At 35.0% G+C, this 21,951-nt stretch overlaps 1 protein-coding gene across 1 annotated transcript in view; it reads left to right on the top strand.

Moving 5' to 3' along the window:
- Positions 1–8,853: 8,853 nt before the first annotated feature.
- Positions 8,854–21,951, top strand: part of LOC123525238 (uncharacterized) — a 74,964-nt gene continuing 61,866 nt past the window's right edge. Inside the window, exon 1 of the mRNA XM_053525405.1 lies at positions 8,854–8,909. The gene's annotated coding sequence lies outside the window, so the exon portion shown is untranslated. The remainder of the gene's footprint in view (positions 8,910–21,951) is intronic.

Here is a 21,951-nt window from a genome sequence, read left to right as displayed (position 1 = left end):
CTTTTGTTGCGATTACATGGTAACTTTTCTATTACGGCATTCCTAGGCTATAAAACTTATTTTTATCACAACAGCACTATGGGGAATTACATGATCAAAATAATCTCTAAACCAAAATAAATTTGTGAATAATTAGGTGTAATATTGAAGCAACTTTTGCTGTAAATCTAAAATATAGCCTATCATATGACAACGTAGATGTATCCTTAAGCTATATAGATTTCAATCACAATCACCTTCTGATTATCTGGAGCACTTAAAAAACTGAGACTTCTTATTTCCTTAGTGTTTGTAATTACAGGATATCTATCATAATTGTCAACTACATAATAATTGAACAAATTCCATTAGTCATGATTTAGGCTATGTTTAATTTTCATATCTTATCATGGTAGGAAATTTATTCATGTTCTTCAAAAGGTAAGTTTGGTTTAGAGATTATTTTGATCATGTGATTCCTCACAGTGAACAAGGGAATACCAAAATCGCATACCGAGTATACTTAATCAAGCGTGAATATCGACTGTTATTACGGGCCCGTTACTTTAATACGGAAACGGTCTTATGTATGGTCAATAAGTATTCAAACTTATACCGTATATCATTGTACGAAACTACACTTCCCTTCATATTTAGTTTGCCTTGTTCATTTTGTCTGCCTCAAAGAAGAGGATTCAAACCCACTGTAATATTACAAATTTGATTAAATGATCAGTAATTCCGACAATGACGTATATTCATTTCATTGTCTCTCATGGACAATCTCGCCAAATTTTGCTGGGATCTTCTTAGATTCAATAATCACAACAGCAGTCTATAAGTACCATGCGGTAGCCGCAAATATCTCTCTGTACTTGTTGTTTTATTGTGGAGTCCGTTCATGTTATGACAGTCGTCGGAGCTAGTGGAAAATGGTTGAGGAGTGTTGCACATTTCTTCGTCTCTTATTAACAGATCCTCTCAAACCGAATAAAATTTTTATTATTATTTTCTTGTTGCAATCTATGCTTTCAAAAGATTTTATATTTTATTGGAATAATAATTGTCTGCTTTATTTAACGCGAACTGTCAAGCGCTTGCCTTAGTGCGAAAATTTTCATCTTATATAAAAATTGTTATTGAAATCGTTAGAAAAACTTATAATTTCTGACAAAGGATGGATCGCGCTGTTTGAAATTTTACAAAACATTATATGAAAATCTGATCGTTTTTAAAGAATTTTGCCTACATTCCTGTCGATATCTTATTAAAATTGTTATAGAACTCAAACTGTATTAGTTCTCAAGCGGTGTTGAAAATTTGAAGCGATTACATTGAAAAATGAATGCACCACGCGCGTTTATTGTGTCAAAAGTAACCGCGATGTAAATAAGATATGGGCGCACGAGCTCAGTAGGTAGAGCGTCGGTCTACGGATCGCGGGGTCGCGAGTTCGATCCTCGGGCGGGGCGTGTGTTCTCCGTGACTATTTGATAAACGACATTGTGTCTGAAATCATTAGTCCTCCACCTCTGATGCATGTGGGGAAGTTGGCAGTTACTTTCGGAGAACAGGTTTGTACTGGTACAGAATCCAGGAACACTGGTTAGGTTGACTGCCCGCCGTTACATAACTGAAATACTGTTGAAAAACGGCGTTAAACCCAAAACAAACAAATAGGGCGCACGTGTTTGTGGAATGGAAAATTACCAGCATGACGTTTTGATATTTTTACGATTCGCGGGTAAATTCCAGTCAATCCAGGTAATTTTGCCTGATGTATTAATTTCTCAATTTGGTAAAGTTACCACGTAAAAACCACTCGCCCGATCGGTGGAGTAGTCCATTCGTGCAAAGAGCTATAAAAATAATAATATACTTATTTGCAAAAATATGCGGCCCGATTTTACCGCTAAAAAAGTTTAGGGTCGGCGGTAAAAAAATAGGGTAGGTCGGGCCACCGGAAACAAACAAATTTTTTTACGCCTCATTTATATTCTTAAAACTATGCTGAAAAGAGATTGACTAAAAAAGTTAGCTGATTAAGTTGTGAAAACACATTTATTCAGGAAGGGCATATTAGTAATTTATTCAATATTCTAATTTCTCTTCGCTTTAACATCGACATTTTTTTCTAATTGAAATTTTCTAATTTGAAAAAAAAATATAAATCGGCCAGTTGATTGAAAGGTTAAAAAGGAAATGGTGGAAAAAATGCACGAGTCGCTCAACATGACAAGAAATGTGTTGCAGGTTCAATTACATGTAGGTTATTCACGGACGGTATTGGAAATGCCTGCTACTGTTTGCGTAACATTTGTCTATATGATCAGATTAAACAGGAAAATTTGCGATTGTGCACCATTGCGTACAGTGTTTTGAATTGTTCTTTAAACGCGATTTAGAAATAAATCAGTGGCTTCTTACCAGAATTGTTACATGCATTTCAAAACATTGATAGGTATTTAAAGATGTATAACATGAGTTAATTTGACAGTTCTTAAAATGTGTTTTTAGCTTTAGATAGGCTTTTGAGGCAACAATTTCAAATTGTGTTATTTTTATTGGGTCAGTAAAGAAGTTGCAAATCGCCATGAGACTGAGCATCGCACTTGAATCGATATTCTCAGGTCCACTCTTTTCATCGCTCTTTAATGGCATTGATATCTTTGAGATTGCCTATTCATTGCTGGTTTCCCAGTGAATATCCTTGTTATATGATTGTCCATTAATCTTGATATTTGTCCTTCGTGTAAATATAAAATCTTCTCAGATGTGTTTCTGCATTCCTTACAACTGTACGTCTTTTTATCCCAGTACCATTCTTCCATGCGACAGGTTTTGATCCATTTATACTTAAATTACCAAGCTATACAAGCGGATTAACGCTTTAAGGTCATCTCTAGGGTGAGAAAGTTCTTCTGCTGTTAGATAGGATCGGTTTATGTGAGGTTTGAGGTTAGCCCTAAATTGTAGGTACAATGTGCAATTATCCTTGACGTATTCACAAACGGCTCTGCTCGTCGACACTATTCTTAACTTGCCCTTAATCAAGGTCCTGAATTTGATATTTGTATTGTCTTCTTTCGAAGCACAAAAGCCCCACAAAACAACGTATTGTTTGTTTTAAAAATACTGTTCAAATCAATACAGTTACTTTGTTGTTACCACCTATAGAAACATTGTTTGATAATCTTTTATTAATTATACGTGTTATCCTTTGAAATTGTTCATGGAATCGAAATTAAAAGTTGCCTTTGATTCATTCTGATAAAAATAAGCAATTACCAGAGTTAATACGCTTTATGCTTTATAAACAAAATAAATTGAATAAAAGAAACCCTGTTGATTTCCTTCAAATAAATTTAATATTAATAAAATCTTATTACGGAATCAAAATAAGAAATGTTTCATTCTATGTTAATTGTACTTACTTACTGAATTACGAATCAACATTTGATATTGCGTACTTATTTTACTTCCGTATATTTCAGTGTGTATATAAATTTCAGGTTAAAATAAAACAACAAAAAAACATATCAATCTCTTATTATGTTAAATTCAGGAAGATAGAATAGTCGAATATGAAAAAAGTAAACCAAATTTGAATATATTCTTATACTGACCACATGAGGGGCCTTCGTTCATAAAAGTTTATAGTTGCTGACCTCTTATAGCAACTTTCCTCCTTATCGTTTGGGATTTAAAGGCCCGCTCGAGATGTAGAAATTTCATGCAATTGGCCTGCGAAAGGTTACAACCCAGTGTCCGCCCATGTAGAGGTGTAAAGAAAATATCGAAGCAATAATGCTCATTTAACTTAAATGGATTTGCTTAAAAAAGAACAGAATCAACAACAACAATTAAACTCGCACTACCAAGCGAAACTACTTAGGAGGAACATATACAAGATATTATTGTTTGTGATAAATTCTAATTTTGTCTGGGCACTCTTACATAGCATTATATAATCGATCGAAGTTTTGGAGAAAAGTAAACTAAATCCTGGATGTAGAATAAACAAAACTTAAAATCAATAACAGAACAGGTCAAATATAAAAATATATTTTTCTCATAAGTAACTGTAATATTTCATTGTCTGCGGATATATAAGAATCATGCAGCAAATACATTTCACTTTATTACATACGACAGGTAGGAATACAGGAACTAATCGGACACAACCGTAGAGGTAGAGGAGGTATATTTTTTAACATTACTGTTGTCTGAGTAATTCTATGTACGAACAATTCATTTCTTCTTAATGTTCTTGCATGGTGTTTAAACCCTGCCGAAAAAAGAAGCCCCGAAGGAAAAAATTACGCTAAAAGCAGAAGTGTTACATATATATTAGAGTAATGTATTCACATCCCTTTACTTGACAGAAACAAAATATTCCTTGTGCTTAGCGAAAATTCTTTCAAAATATAATCTGTTTTGGTTTTCGACTCATATCCATAATCTTTTCATACTTAAATCTTACAAGCACACACTGCACATGAAAACATTACCAGTAAAGGTACCTTTATGGACGCTCGCTACAGTTTCGTATTATTTTCTCAATAATAGATTTTGATGAAATGTTTTGTATTAAAAGATCATGTTATGATGTATTGAAAAATGAAATAAAACTACTAGGTCACCAGCTTTCTTTCAATTTAATTTGCCCCCAAATATGGTGCTGTTTTAAACATTTTTCAAAATTTCTGTAATCCTAAAATATATTTCAGTAAAGTACAATAACCAGCATAAATTTGATTATCTAAACATTTTTATAACGGAAAACAATATATCGATTTGAAACATACTTAGAGAAATCAAAAGAGCATGATTTTATAAAGAAAGGAATACTTGTTCAGCAGTCACAATGCCTATTTTTGCATATTTTTGTCAGTTTTAAGTTGGTACTTCTGCTATTTTATCTAGTTTCACATAATACTACCCGTTAAGAACATCGTTCCCGTTTGACTTTTTGCCCGCGTTTCACTTTGAACAACTTCAAACAAAAAACCCATAGTTTGATATCGCCGCAATATCTACGTCACAGTCGCCAGCTGTCGTTTACGCTTACAATGACAAGCGTGTAGGCCAATCAAAAATAAGTTGTTTGTTTTAATTTAACTTTTGATTTAATTTAAGATAACTGTTCAAATTCAGTATGAAAGTTCAACATTTCTATTTACACGAAAATGTAACGTCAACATTTTGCACATCACGGAAGGCACGTTCAACTTCCCACCAAAACACGTATAAATTAGCTCCTTTACGAGACATTCAGAAAATGTGTCGTTCTTAATAATAACAAGTAGAATGGCGTTATTGTAGATAATGTATAAGACACAGTGTCTCAACAAAATACAATTTTGAAGAAATTTTTTTCAGTCAAGGGCATCTTAACTTTAAAAAAGTACATGCATGTCATGATGCCGAAAAGACTGACGATTCCTCGAACAATAGTCCCGATATTAAATCCATGTAAAAATGTAAAGCATATCTAAAATCAGTTATGTAAAAAGGCTGTTTGAGATGCAAACTGGCTTTGCTTCTCCTTCCCTCCGGAGCTTGCACGTCGCGGAAAAGGAACAGGGCATCGCCAGATATGGAGCCAAGACAACTGTCGGTGTCCTGACTAATCCGGAGGGAGTGGCCCTGCAAAGGATGGGACGACGAGGATGGGCCATGCAGACTCCCAACGACTCTACCCGTGGAAGCCAACCACTAAACTTCGGTTGTTTATCACATATAGGCTTCGGCCGCCCGGCCCCATTCAGCTCGGGTGGTAATGATGGAACTTCTTCATGGCGATAGACGGCAATGAGCACCTGAACGCTGCGGCAGATCTTCGTGGGACACTTCTGAGTAACACAGTCGTGTAGACCAGATAGAAGACCTGCCAGTACTTCAACGAATCCACTGACGGCATGCAGAGAAGACCCCGAGCTGTTCAAACTTTACGCTAAATGTGAAGGGCAAGCAGGGAGGGGCATCAACACCACGGGGACGAACCTACACCTGCGGCATCGACAGTCCTTTTGAAGGCGACCGTTGTCACACCTTACCTTCTCATATTGTCTATTGGCTACCATAGGGGAGCTGTCATTTAGGTTTCATTGGCTACGACAGTGACCCACTTTTGGCTTCAAAATTACTCATCTTTGGCATATACTCTAAAGAAATTGCGTAGAGGTAAATTTTCACCACTTTGGCTTCAAAAAGCATCTTTAACGGCCTGACTGGTTACATGCCGGGGGTCTATACTCTACGTAGCGAAGCTATATTGTGCCTGAAAGGGCGGATGGACCCTTATTAAACTTAAACACTGACTGACAAACTGGCTTTGGCAATGTGATGATTTGACTGAAAAATAGGTACCATTCCCAGTGCACAACAGTTACATCCAGTTTGTTCGATCTTTGCAAAGAAAACATGTGACGTGTAAAATTGCAGTTAAGGATTTTGTGAACACAGTCCTCATAAAACATGTTTCGCTACGTATGTGACACTTGCATGAATCAGACACTGTTACCTTTCTGTCAATGACATATTACAGATGACAAATATATGTTTAAAAAGCGTAATATTTTTTCTCGTTAATGATAGAATGCACCACCCCTCATTTTTCAACGGTCTGTTACAAAATTTTCACAGATTTGGCGTTATTTCCGACGGTTTGGAATTCCTTTTCTCTCCATTTCGCTACCACGACCACTAACATTGTCTTTTCAACACAGCGCAAAATGACATACTTGATTTACATTAATTCGAATTTAGTTCTTTTTTCTATTGCTGGATAAAATGAAATATAATCACAATAATAATAAAAGGTAGATGTTATTTCACGGCATTGTGCTCTCCTATGCATGACAGACGCACGTTTATTGTACACGAGTGCGCATGTCCGAGTCAAATAAACGGACTTAGTCGACTATTAAATTAGTGCATGAAACAGTGAAATAAACGATTCTGTTACATCTTTTATTCCATAAACTGTATTGAAAAGAGAACGTAAAACTTTTACCGAATAAGGACATTCTATGAATTTTAAAGCAATAGTAAGACTACAGATTCGACAGGATGATAGAAATATTTTATTGAACAGAAATAAAAACAAACAAAGCGGAAAACAAACAAAATTTTGATTGGGGCCTTACCGAGTGTTTGCAACATGCATACCGATAAACTCCATCCATACTGAAATGTACCGCACAACTTTTGATGACATGTCGGGTAAGCTTCAAAGACATGTTCCGAGGTCACGGAGGGCAAACAGGGGATTGAAGTGATTCACAAGAAAACGACTGCAAACTGGCAAGCGGGAAACGTCGTCTTAATGGGTAGTAGAATTTAATCAAACTCTGCACATACCTTTGGTTATGTCTACCTAATCTAAAACAAAAAGAAAATTGATAGTTCACCATATTAAATTTCGCTTAAATCAAATTACAACGAGGTGGGGTGTGGCGGGCATTTATACAACGCAGATTGGCACGAAATACTCTTTCAGTGTTTGAGCAAATGACTTAGAAATGTATATATAAAATTATCAAACGGCAGATTTCTTAATAATCGGATTTTATAGTGTTTCTTAAGCATTTTGATGGCATAGAACGATGAAAGTTTCCACCTTTTTTAAACAAAATCTATAGTTTACGAATGTACGGTACGGGTACGGTACGGGATTAGAAACAGCTGTGACTCAATGCAGAGTTGGAGCGTTGGTATAAATAACAGACTCCAGTATATGTCGGAATGAAGCAATTTGAACTAGAAGTACTTTAAATGTATATATTTTGTAACCATGGTGATACTTACCCTAACCTTTAGTCAGTATATTATACATTTTGTACATTACATACGCGACATTAGATAATAACTTCCGGGCATGCGCAGAAGACCGCACCAACACTGCAGTGAGCTACAGGTTATAACACACTAAATAGTTGTTGTTCTTTATTCTATATAAAACTGACCTATTTCCAATGACCGCAGCACACATCAGGACCCATTTTAAATTTCTGTAACCTACAGTTTCTTGAAGAATATTGTCAGTGCTAACTAAATATCAAAAGAAAAGTGGGGGTCATGTTTGATGCAAGAAAAATAATTTCAGTCAAACACACAAACTGCAAAATCAGCTAAAAAATGGGAGCCCAAATTATACTGGTGGTGTATGATCTAAGTTTCCATGAAAAATTTTGTCATGTTGTTATTTCATTATAAAAATGCTACCTACATGTCAAGCATAGATCTGTCATGTGATTTTTGGCAAAAAAAAAAAAATGCAAAGAAAATAAGGAAAATAGCTCTACAGAGCAAAAAATGGAAGGACTATTTGTGTCCGCCATTTTTTTTTTCGCGCCATTTTTCTATTTAGTGTCTGTATGCCTATAAGAAAAACTTTTTCTCTGACAGTGTGCCAGTTTCATTTGAAATGTACAAGAAACCCACATGCATGAAGAAATACAAGGTTTTAGCTCAATATCACCAGTTTCCAAGTTTTTACGGCATTTTCAGTACCATAAGACAAAGCGTCAGATTTTGTCAAAAATAGCTGTCGAGACATAATTTTGAAACAGTTTCCCTAAATTCAGCCTTGTTTTGCCCTGTTTTGACATTTTCTACTCTGATCTGCATGCAAATTACACATTTAAACTGTTATAGATGTTCACTTTTACCTCTGATGGCCAGAATATAGCAATCAGTAGCCTATAAATATGCAGTTTTTGAAAACAAAATACACCCATAACAGTGAAAATGTGATATTCGCCATTATGCGACTACCATTTTTTTCGCGCCATTTTTCTATTTAGTGTCTGTATGCCTACATCGAAACCAAATTGGCACGGTGTTGTGGTAAATATCGACCCGTAGCGAGTGCCTTTAAATTCAAGGTCGTAAGGTTAAGGATTGATATTGTGTCAATCTGAAAGGTGAGCTATAATTTTTAGATTAATTTATTAAAACCAAGTACAAACTTGTGATTATATTGTTATTGTTCGCGTTTGTTTATTGTTTACTTTTCATCACGGGACAATGTTTTTTTTGTTGTTTTTTTTCATCGCTTGGGAAGTTAACAGTTATTATCAACTTAATGTTAGACAAAGATCGACAAAGCTATTATTAGCGCAGCTATCATGGGTATTGAAACGTACTCCTGTTTACGACTATATTGAATAGCCTCGTTCATTTTAAATCGATAAACGGGATCCTTTGCAATTGTTTACATTTAGAAAAAAACACAAAAACACACTGACCTAAATAACATTACATCCAAATGTATGCAATACCGTTAGAATTCTATTATAAGTTGTCTTTTTCATAGGCTGTCGCTGTCTTAACTTGTCAGCTTTTTGTGTTTTCTTTTGAGCATTTTCTCACATTATAAATTGAATTCAACGGTAACTATCTCGTGTTCAAATAAGTGCGTAATATGCGATTAATATAAAAGACAAATTAATACGAAGGGTATAAAAAAAGAAGTGTGCCGAAAAGTCAAAATACACGCCTTTCTTAGCACATTTCTTACAATAGCACATGCTTCTGCAAATGAAATTACAATTATGTGGTTGTATAGTAATTTTGTAATTCCTTTGTTTTTTTTTTCTAAGTCCGCAAAAAACAAAGCAGGTAGAGAATACACAAAATTTGGAAGTAACATTTATGTTGTACCATAAAAATTATGATCATGGTTTTTCCCTACGGTCAGTTATATTTACTTTGTTTATTCATTTTGGTTTTAACGCCGTTTTTAAACATTATTTCAGTAATGCTACGGCGGGCCATTAACCTAACCAGTGCTCCTATGTTCTGTATCATTACACACCGTTTCTCCGCGCATACCTACCTACTTCCCCAAATCAATCAGAGGTGGAGGACAAATTTTTTCAGACACAATGGCGTTCCTTTAATACGTTCCGTTTTTCAAACGGGCGTAAAACACCAACATTTTGCAGAAAGGTTATATATATTTGTTTCCTTACCGTTTGAAGAGACCGTACCATAGCTCTTCGCATACTTCCATTTTTCAATATAAAGTCGTTTTTTACACCGGTTACGATTAAAAAATGTAAAGAACGGACTCTGTCTATACATCTTTGGAATGAATGAATGAATGAATGGCAGTCTATCTTAGTCATAATACTGACTGATATAGAATGCAAATGATTCCGTTTGTTGCAGAAAGGTATCTAGTTTGTAACTGTAATTTCCTATCAATTGAAATTCTTTCAAAACTGGTAAAATAATTGCTTATATTTGGACAAAGCTAAACGTCTTTGCCGTTCGCCAGCTGCTACAAGGGAAATTATAAATGATTCAGTGAAGTAATATTTCACTAGTACTACCAGTTAGTAAGTTCATTCTCTGAACAAAATGTCAGAGAAATTTGGGCAGTTTTGACCGATTTAAACGTTTGCAGCATTAGATTATACTTTTTCTTTACAAGAAAATTGCCCATTGGTAACAAAGCGAACACGCCGATAATCCGGAGTTCACCGATTATGTTGTTATTGTCACAAAATTGTTCCAGTTCACATAATAAATAGGTGCACTTTAACTGCATAGTTATTAGCTACTGCTGTTCTAGGGAAGTGATAAAATGTCTGCCTTAGGTATGAGAGGTCCTGGGTTCGAGTCCCGGTTGGAGCTTAAGTAGTACATTCTGCTATAGCATATTTTTGCTGTTTACAGATTGCTCAAAATTTTAAGCACACAGTATCATGGATCAATAATTAGAAATCAAGATCACAATTGAATGTTAAACCAAATGCCCCAAATTAGAAAACATTCACTATATTATGTCCCTTTGATGTTTCTGCTCTCCATGTTCAACAAGAGTTACATTTTCTTGATCACAAAATATTCTTTTACATGAAAATATTTAACGCTCATAACTCTACGCTTCCGGTTCAAATATTGTCTATATATCTATTTTTGAGAAATATATTGACACTTGCCTTCATGTCAAAGCTTTTTAAATTCAAACATATGATCTACAAAAGTTGGGTACTTTCTCTGCTGTTTGTGATTAAAAGTAAAAAAAAAATGTCAAAGCTTTATTATGTTATGTACAAAAAAAGACTGAATGATATGTGAAGTACCAATATATTCTAAAATACCTGGTATGCAAAAGGTTTGTTGACATAAGAACCATTCGGTTTGAGACCTTTATATAATAATGACGTAGTTCTGATATAGGAATTGTGTTGCATTTCTTCAAGGAAAATTTCCCAGGAATTATGCAAATCAAACGTTTCTCTAAAAAAGATTCACATTTTTCTATAAAGAGTGTTTAGCAATATTTATTAGGAGTTATCTGTAAAACATAGCACGCAACATTAAGTTATATTCCGAAATGATAGGTAAAAATAGAAACTGACTTGAAAAGTATTGCAAACAGAAAATAAGCTTTATTCAATGTATATCGCTAATTTGAGGTCTAAGTAGAAACGGTTTAAAGTGTATCTCAATACATTGTCAGACTGTTATCTATGTATGTCAAAAAGTATGAGAGTATCTGAGTAGGGTAGGTACTACTTTTTTACGTTAAGAACGTCCAATAGATTTCCCTTCGCCGTTTAGAATTCAAAATGTAATTTTGGGTGTAGAATTTGCTCACGTAATTTTCCTATCTTTGCTTTAAAAAAAAGCAGAAGAACATTTGTGTTTTTCACCGCCGCAAAAGTCTGGAAAGACGCCATATACATATGATACATATCTGTGTTGATGTTACTTTAGCCAGCAAAAAGACATGAAGCGAAGCTTAAAAGATGGCAGTGCAGTTATCTCAGAGAGAGGTGTAAGTTTATTCCTATGCCATATATCTTACATCTTGATAATTACCCGTAGCCATAATGTTGGGTGACGGAGCAGCTAGCCTAACAATAAATATTTTTCTTAATATCGGTCATAAACAATCCATTCTGTTATTGTGATGAAACGGCAACTGCAACCCATTACCTTTAATTCAATTTGATATATGCGCAGAACAAAAAGGGTATCCAGTTTTAACAGACTTATATGCCACTTAACCATAAGCATCTTATTTGGTATAAATTGATAGGTAACTGTTAACTAGAATATATTAGTTTTTATAAAAATGCAACAACCCGTCTTTATCTAGACGCAATTGTTTACATGATTGACACGGGTGGTACTCGGGTACTATAAGCGAGAATGTGGTGCACAATGCATCACACATGTAGGTGATATGTACGTGTTTTTTCCTCAGCAATTTTGTCTGAAAGAATAATTATTTTGTATGAGGGTTTTATTGGTATTTTGTCTTTCAATTTTATAAGTGATTATATATTGACTTAAAACATGCAAACCGCTCCATTCAATATCAGGCACGTCATTACGGGTCAGTATAGCGACTGGCATTGTTTATAAACCAAGGAAAAGGCCGAAGTTACGAATCATTTGACACATTTTTGTCTTGCTCTTTGCGAGAAATTGAAGATCCATTGTAAAGCAGAGAACGAGCTATTGCAAAATCTAATGACAATGAGACGCTTTCTAAACTAGCTAGTGTTGTTTCCTTTTCTCGTAACTGGTCTATCTATATATTTACTTCACATATCATTTAGTCTATCTCGTGCTATTCGGACATTAAATAATCAACGGGCCGCTGACTACTTTTACAAATATCTTCCTTTAAATCACTTACAGTAAGGAAAGACTTATATTACCTTTTGTAAGATCTTGTTTTTTATACGCCCGTTTGAAAAACGGAACGTATTATAGGAACGCCCCTGTATCGTCCACAAACTTGGTACAGAGCATATCGTCTTCATGCATGGAGTGATTTTGATGAAACTTGGTACAAATGTTTATCATCATAAGATTAAGCAGAGTGTCATGCACAAGAACCAGGGCCCAATGTCTAAGGTCAAGGTTACACATAAATGTTAAATGTCAAATTCAATAATGACTTTGTCCGGAGCATTTCTCCTTTGTGAATAGAGGGATTTTGATGTAACTTGGCCCAATTGTTTACCATTATGAGACAAAGTGTCAAACGCACAATTGTTCAACACTATAAGACGGATTCATTGTTTACCATCATGAGACAAACGCTAAACCCTGTCTCTAAGATTAAGGTCACTGTTACACTTAGAGGTCAAATAATACAAAATGGACAACATTGTCCGAAGCATTTCTGCTAAATGCATTAAGGGATTTTGACGTAACTTGGCACAATCCTTTACCACTATCTATAAGACGGAGTGTCCCTAGGTCTAAGGCAACGTATAAGACATAGAGGTGAAATGTCATATACAAAATGACTTTGTCCTGGGCATTTCTTCTTAATGCATGAAGGGATTTCTATGTACCTTGACACAATTGTTTAGTATCGTAAGTCGGAGTGTCGTGTGCAGGAACCAGGTCCCTTTATTTGAATAACTTTCCTTTACTGTTATTATAAACAGCTTATATATTAATATCTTATTACTGGTCGAATGAAACAATCTAGACTACTTTTCTGTAGTATATCATGCAATGTTACATCCATTTTTGAGGTGTTTTACCTATCTCTACCTGGTAAGGATTTTTGTGTGGACTTAGTATTTTTATGATTAACTCACCTTTATAAATAACTTATATAGATACTGTTTTATAATTGACCGTAGGGAAAACTCAAAAACACTTGTCTGACAGTGGTACAACATAGCTGTTTCTTTCAAATATATAGTGTATTTTAAGTTATCTTTACCTGGTAAGAAGGTTTTTTCGAAAAACAAAAGAATTACAAATTAGATTTAAAATTTCATTTACAAATACAGTTGCTAGCATAAAGAAATTTGCTGAGACGGGCGTATATTGTAACATTCTGGCACTCAGGATTTTCACCCCCTTCGTATAATGTGAGAAAAGGCTCAGAATAATGAAACCAAGTCAAACCAGTGACCTTGACGAAATCCTATGAAAGAAATTATATTACTTTTAGTTAAATAAATATAATCATACGTCTCGCACATAGTAAAGATCTACAGGACAGTTTTGTTTTATTTCTATATTAGTTTTTAGGAATTCTAACGGTATTGTCGTACATTTTAATGTGATATGATTTCAGTCAGTTGTTTGTTTTTCTAAAAGATCCCGTTTATCGATTTGAAATGAACGAGACTATTCAAAACAGCCGTAATTCAATCCATAATAGCTGCATTATTAATACCTTTGCCGATAGCGCACCAAAACTATTTCTAAATGAAAGGTAACTTTCACTTTCGCTTCAAAAAGTCGAATTTATGTATATATGTTGTTAGGCTGAGAAGATATAGATCCACAATATATACTATAGAGACTTACCCCAAGCCCTCTTTACACAAGGAAAACAATCTGTTTATATAGTGAAATTGTTTAGTGAACACCGTTTGTTAATCCTAATCCTGTCCATGTTATACCAGTGCAATGGAAAAGTAATCTATCTATGTTAAATGCTATGCATGATAAGACAATCATGCATTGAACAGTCCTGAAATTGATTTCTTTGATTTTCTCATATGTCTAGATGTTTTCCCCATACTTTGACGCATATATATTGATAGAAGAGATTGTTGTTCTCTTTCCAGCAGTAACCTTTTCAGTATATTTTACATTGTGAAATTCTGTGGGTTTTGACTTTTTCAAAATAATCGTCTGTTTGTTGACAAATTTCACCACAGAAAATGTCACACTTTCTCCAGGGCATTAACTTATTTGATCTTTATATAATTTTCTATTCAGATTGTTAATCCTGAGGGCAATTATGCATAATTAAGCATGCTTTTTTTTTCCTGCGTAGAGGTAAAAAGTGCATGGTTTGCATGGAGTACTAGGTCAATAGCCACCTAAGCCTACAGTAAAGTCATAGCGGAGTTGTCTCCAAATTTTCCAAATATAATACCCGGGATAATTTTTTTTCAGCTCAAATAACTCTTTTTCCGAAAATGATATCTGAAATATGTTTTCAGTCTGCATACTTTGATGCAGTTAGCTTTACATATATCTAAAATAGATAGTTCCTACTTGAAGTTTGTATTTTTAGTTACAGTGCCTATATACTACACCTTTATTGCATAACAATTTTGTTATTTCTTCGCATAAATTAAAATTGTGTAAACGTTAAATTAAAAAAAATATAAGAAAATTAAACAAATCTTAGAAAGAGTTCCGATCTTTCTTCACTTATTTTGTCGGTGCATGTTTACACATTTAATCTATAAACGTTATTTTGTCTAGGAAACTGTATAAAGTGCAAACTTCTGAAGACACGTCGGGTTTATTTCCTAGTTGTCAGAAATTGTAGATTGACAACGTGTTAAAATATTCATTCCCACATACCCAAACATTACCCCTTGGCAATATTTTGCATACAATGCACTTGTTGTTGGATTTTAGATGCAACCCGTTTGCTATATCTTTACTCTACAGATTTTCTTTTGCTGCGGGCCTAATTTGCAATCCATTTTCTCATTGAGTTTGTCTGGGGTGCTCTGCACTTCCGGAAAATCTAACCTTTCTTTTTATGTTTTATTGAATCAAGGACATGATTTCTGACATATCAATACATAACAATGTCACTTTCACTTTAAAATACTATGTGAATCTGGACACATGTTGCCTCAAAGTTTAGGCACGTGTACAAGATTATGTTCCTCGTATATTCTAATGTTCTGTTTTTAAAGCTGGCCTACCACCAGCTTGTCTGTGAGAATGAAGCTTAATTATTATTGTTGTTTTTTTCATCAGCCTGAATTCCAACAGTTACAAAACATTACAATGATCAATAAGCAGCCGTTGATAATCATGCCGATACACATCAGATTGTTCTTTTTTGGGCTAATTTAAATGTCTCCATCTAGTTTATGCCATGTTATTTCCAACGACATGTTTTTACATTGAAATACAAGTTCGCACTGGTAATTATTATCACATTAAATATAACGTTTATTGGCCCGAGTACGTTTAGGCACTTATATTTACGTGGTTATTAATCCCCCGCCACAAGTGGTGGTGGGTTATAGGAATGGTCTCCGTCCGTCCTTCCGTCCGTCCTTCTGTCCGTCCGTCCTTCCGTCCGTCTGTCCGTAACACTTTCGTGTCTTCTCCATATCTCCTACACCCCTTGAAGGGTTTTTATAAAACTTGGGTCAAATGATCACCTTATCAAAACGATGTGCAGAACTTATGAGTCAGCCATGCCGGCTCAAGGTCAAGGTCACAACTCAAGGTCAAAGGTTTGAGCCTTCCATTTTGTGTCCGCTCTATATCTCCTAAACCCCTTGAAGGATTTTCATAAAAATTGGGTCAAATGATCACCTCATCAAGGCAATGTGCAAAATTTATAAATCAGCCATGCCGGCTCACGGTCAAGGTCACAACTCAAAGTCAAATGTTTGAGCCTTCCATTTTGTGTCCGCTCTATATCTCCTAAACCCCTTGAAGGATTTTTATCAAACTTGGGTCGAATAATCCCCTCATCAAAACAATGTGCAAAACCCATAAGTCAGCCACGCCAGCTCAATTTCAAGGTCACAACTCAAGGTCAAATGTTTGAGCCTTCCATTTTGTGTCCGTTCTATATCCCCTAAACCACTTGAAGGATTTTCATCAAAAATTGATGAATAATGCTCATTCTGACACATTGTACATACCTCATTGGTAAATTATTCAAAAGAATACGTAAAAGGTTTCACTCGGTGTGCAACCTGAGCCATTTCTGACAAAATGTAGCAAATTTATTGCAATACCATGTCCTCATAATCTATATTACTAGTATTGTAATTGCTTAAAGGGTTATACTTAATCGTCGTGTGCTGTTAAAATGCACGGTTTAGTTGATGATCAATATTAAACTAAATATAGCGTATTTGGTCCGGGTACGTTTTCAGAGTGAAAGATATTGGTGTATTTTATAGGCATTGATATTCATTTGATTATTCCTATGTTGATATGTTTGAGGATTTCTAAGGATGAGCTAATTTTATGTAAAATTTTCATGCTATCAAATTATACATACCTCTTTGTTAAGTCATTTGAAAATAATGCGGGACATGTTTTACTAGGTGTGTAATCTGGTCCATTCCTGTCTCAGGATTCATTATCGGATTCGTCTTGTATTCGGGAATTTTGTTAATGATTTGTACCTCTGGGTTGCCTAATATGGTTTACTGGATATTGTTTTCCGTGAGGATAAATTCTGTTACTTACAAGAAGTTTACATTTCTCAAATTATCTCAATTATTATATGAGCCTTATGCTCATAAAGCTATCATGGGCTTTCCAGTTTGCCTAGCGCAAATTCAAAGATCTCACTTTCTACCTTATCCTATTTTCTTTCCAATGGTATCTATTACTTTGACTTGTACATTTAATCTAGTGAGCAGCAGTACATTGGAGAATGAATTTTATACATGGATTTAGAGATATACCCAAATAAACACATAATATATGTAAATTGTGAAGCAAAACTTTTAATTTTTACTTTAACTTATGTGACGGTGTCCATCGTAGACTGTAATGTTCTGTTTATGGTTCTGGCCTAGCTGCGAATTATCTTTGTGAGTAAATTCTCAAATGAATTTGTACCGTAATTAAGGAATCCTGTCATTGCCTCGTTTTGGATATTTCAAATTTACAATACCTTGCCCCCATAATATTTTTTTTCAATTTTCTTTATGGATTTATTTACGGCATTCCGTAAGGGCCATCGCCTTAATGTGTTAGTCAGAAACGCGACTCGTGATAGCACGATGATGAAAACAAGAAATCACGAAACGCGAAACCAAAATAATAATAACTCGATACTACGATAACGAAGACACAATAATACGATAATAATACGATGATGAAAAAATCATTATCATCGTACTATCCTGAATACACATTCAAAGATGATGGCACGGACGGAATTTCATATTTATTAACGGTTTTGTAGTTGCATTCTAGTATTCTGTTGATGACGTGTGCCTTTTGTTTGCATTACTATGAATTACTGTTGAAGTTCCCGTCAGACAATGTCTTTGAATCAACAACATACGAGTCTTATCGCATAGAAACTCGGCCTCTGTCCTCTTAATTGAAGTTACAACTCTTTATGAATGCCCTGACTCCCGAAATGCTCAGCGCCTGTGCTATAATCCCAATGTCTTGGCTGTACTTCGCCCGTAATACTGAATCGTCTAAAAGCTGGAATTCTCCTACTATCGCAGTAGATTAACAAGCTCTGGGACTCTGTCTCAGCTTTCCGATGCTCAGCCTAAATTGCTATCGTCTGAAGCATTCAACTATTCTTAATGTAAAATCTCTATGCGCTGGCCCTATAGCTCGAAACCTTGTTGAAATTCTGCAACTCTTCCTTAATCTATGAACACCAAACGTTTTCTTTTTAATAATCTATCCGCCCTGACAGTGTAGTTGTAATAACTTCCTTATTAAGGTACTGGGATAAATTATTAATTGAATCCTCGATGAGTCTTATTTGATCGGTGGATACAGATTGAACTTTCCGTCATCCATCTACCTATTAATACCCTAGCAGGCGTGCTATTTATAGATGTTTCTGATTGGTTCAAATTTACACATAGTATTTTACAACGAGTACTTGCTCTAACACATATCTCACATATCACATACATGTATCTCTAACACGTATCTCAGTGTTGTTATATTTTCTGGTCCTTCGGGATCATTGATTTCAACTCATTTAGATTTGAAGATTGAATACCGCTTAAGCCGGTGCTAGGGGGCGTGGGCAGTGTTGCATTTTCCATTACTGCTCATGAACAGACTCATTCAAACCGAGTCTGCAATTTTCACTGTTTGCCTTGTTCTCGGTGCTTCAGAGGGATCTAATTTCTAGATTTTATTTCTTTAACTATTTTATATGATATTATTTGTGATGCTGGGATCCAGCTATCTACATAATGAACCCAAATCAGTAACAAAGAACCCAAATCCTATTACTTACATCAATTCAGCAATTAAAGCAAAGACAACATGATAAGGGAGTCAAACATTATCTGTGATTATGCGTTACATTATCAATGCAAAATATTCTGACATGGGATATGTTTTCCGTAAGGGTAAATTCTATTATTTACAAGAAAATCACAGTCAGCAAACTATCTCCATGATTATGATAGCCTTCTACTCATAACGCTATATTGAGCTTTCTCGTCTGCTTACCACTAAATCAAAGATGTCCCCGTTTAACTAATTCTCAGCTGTTTCCAATGATATCTGTTACTACGAAATACACAATCAAACTTTTAAACAGTTGAGCAGCATCACAATTGAGAATGATCATTTTTTTCATTCAAGTTTTGACAAATGGCCTTGAAAAGTCGTATTATATTGTTTGCTGGAAACGTTCTATCTTTACTTACACTTTAGTAACGTTGTTCTTCGTAATACTAATGTTATGTTTTTGAATATGACCTGTCTCCAACTTGTGTGTGCGAATCAACGGTATAATAATTTGAAATCCATCGTTTGCAAGAAACATTACAATGATCAATGTGCAGCCGTTGACACTTCTGCTTAATGCACATCAAGTTGTACTTTTTACGCTAAATTAAACGTCCTCATCTAGTTTATTATGTCTCCCACCACACAGTGGTGTGGGAGACATATTGATTTACTCCAGTGTGTGTTTGTGTCTGTGTGTCTGTCAAAAGCTTGTCCGCACTCTAAGTCAAACATTTCTTATCCGATTTTCACCAAACTTAAACAAAATATGTTTGACCATAAGACCTCGGCCAAGTTCGATAACTAGTCAAATCGGTCAAGGCGTCTTGGAGTTATGGCCCTTGAATTACCAAAAATCGGTCTTTTTACTCTTGTCCGCACTCTAATTCAAATATTTCTCATCCAATCTTCACCAAACTTAAACAAACTGTGTTTGACCATGAGACCTCGGTCAAGTTTGATAACTAGCCAAATCAGTCTAGGAATTTTGGAGTTACGGCCCTTGAATTATGGAAAAATTGGCCTTTTTACTCATGTCCGCACTCTTAATGAAACATTTCTCATCTGATCTTCACCAAACTTGAACAAATTATGTTTGACAATGAGACCTCGGCCAAATTCGATAAATAGCCAACTCGGTCCAGGCATTTTGGAGTTACGGCCCTTGAATTATCGAAAAATCGGCCTTTTTACTCTTGTCCGCACTCTAAATCGAACATTTCTCATCCGATCTTCACCAAACTTGAACAAAATGTGTTTGACCATATCCCTAGCCAAATCGGTCCAGGAATTTTAGAGTTTCGGCCCTTGAATTACCGGAAAAATCCGTCTGTTTACTCTTGTCCGCTCTCTAAGTCAAACATTTCTCATCCGATCTTCACCAAACTTGAACAAAATGTGTTTGGCCATAAGACCTTACCCAAGTTCGATAACTAGCCAAATCCGCCCAGGCACTTTTGATTTATGGCCCTTTAATTACTGATTGGATCCACTCATCCAGACAATCTAATTGGATCCACTCGTCTAAAACGTCTAGAGAAACAAACATTTTTCATAGGGGCAGTTGTGGGAGACATGCGCTTTTCTCAAAAGCATCTCTAGTTGCATATTGTTTCCAACGACAAGTTTATATTTGCGCTGGTGATCAGTATCGCATTAAATATAGAGTGTTTTGGTCTAAGTACGTTTCCAGAATGAAATATATTGGTAAATATGTTATTTATTTATATTTAAGTGGTTATGTTTATGTTGATAGATTTGCGCGATTGAGTTATTTTCATGAAAAGTAAGTGAATGCTTTATCGATTTCCAAATTTCCTTAGAAGCGGGTGTATCTAAAATACTACCTGAACCCTTTTTATTATTATTATTATTATTATTATTATTATCATTGGTTATTGGTTTCCTTTTTTTTTACTTTTTGCTCGTATAATAGACATTTCGTTTTTGAACAGTAAATATTTTTTTGTCATAAAATGTAGGAACAGCGAATTACGCAATTTACGACGGTTTAATGTAGCATCTGATTATAAAACCTTCAACTTGTTTCATTTGACTAAATGCACTACAAATGTATTTCAATACATCCTTTAAATTTGTAACGTTATACTTGCTTACAAAATATTGATTTTGAAATTATAAACGTCTAGCATAATATCGTTTATAAGGGAATTGTACAAGTTTAAAATCATTATCAATGCATGTTTTCTTTGTGCTACTGATTGTATCCTGTTATTCGACAGATCACTTGTAAAGATAAAGTTAGACGTCAGCGGTGCTTTTGTAATTTCAAAACTAGGAAGATTTGTAATTTGTATTTCGTTTATATTTACAAACCAGTTTGATTTAAAACAGTTTGGGATAATGATTATTTTAGCAATACAAAAAAGTTTCGCCTAAATAGCCGTGATAGGACAGGTAAGTGAAACCATTGTAATATCTATGCTGTGTTGGTGTCGGTTCGATACACGACAGCGTCGCGATATTATAATTGTATTTAATTCGGCATGTCGTTAATATAAGACTTAGTCATCGTAATCCCTCGTTTTCGATGTTTAGACAAATGAATTACTTGTGACTTTGTTTACGGCAGTACAGTAGAACAAACAAGATATTATTATTTTAACACATAAGATATTTTGAGACCGTTATTGTGCATTATGTTGACTTTTCTATTGGTCGCTGATGGGCCGGGCCTCTTTGGCCAGGTGGTTAATATCACGGACATCAAACCACTAGCTCTTCATCGATGTAGGTTAGAACCTTATTCCAAACGTAAACTGTTTCATGTGAGAAAACCTTCAAGCTGGTTAAATTAAGGCCGATGGTTCTACCAATGTAAATAGTGCGCGAGTGGGCACCTACGGTCGTCTTCCGCCGTAAAAACACAATCACCTGCTATTGTAGTCAGTGAATGTTCGTCGTGCGTCAACATTCCTTTAAACAATATCTTCCCCTAAACCACCAAGCCAATTTTGATGAAACTTCTCAGGACCGTTCGCTGGATGGTATTCTTTAACA

The sequence above is a fragment of the Mercenaria mercenaria genome, chromosome 15 (assembly GCF_021730395.1).
Source record: "Mercenaria mercenaria strain notata chromosome 15, MADL_Memer_1, whole genome shotgun sequence".
Lineage (NCBI taxonomy): Eukaryota > Metazoa > Mollusca > Bivalvia > Venerida > Veneridae > Mercenaria > Mercenaria mercenaria.
This window is presented reverse-complemented; position numbering and strand designations above follow the sequence as displayed.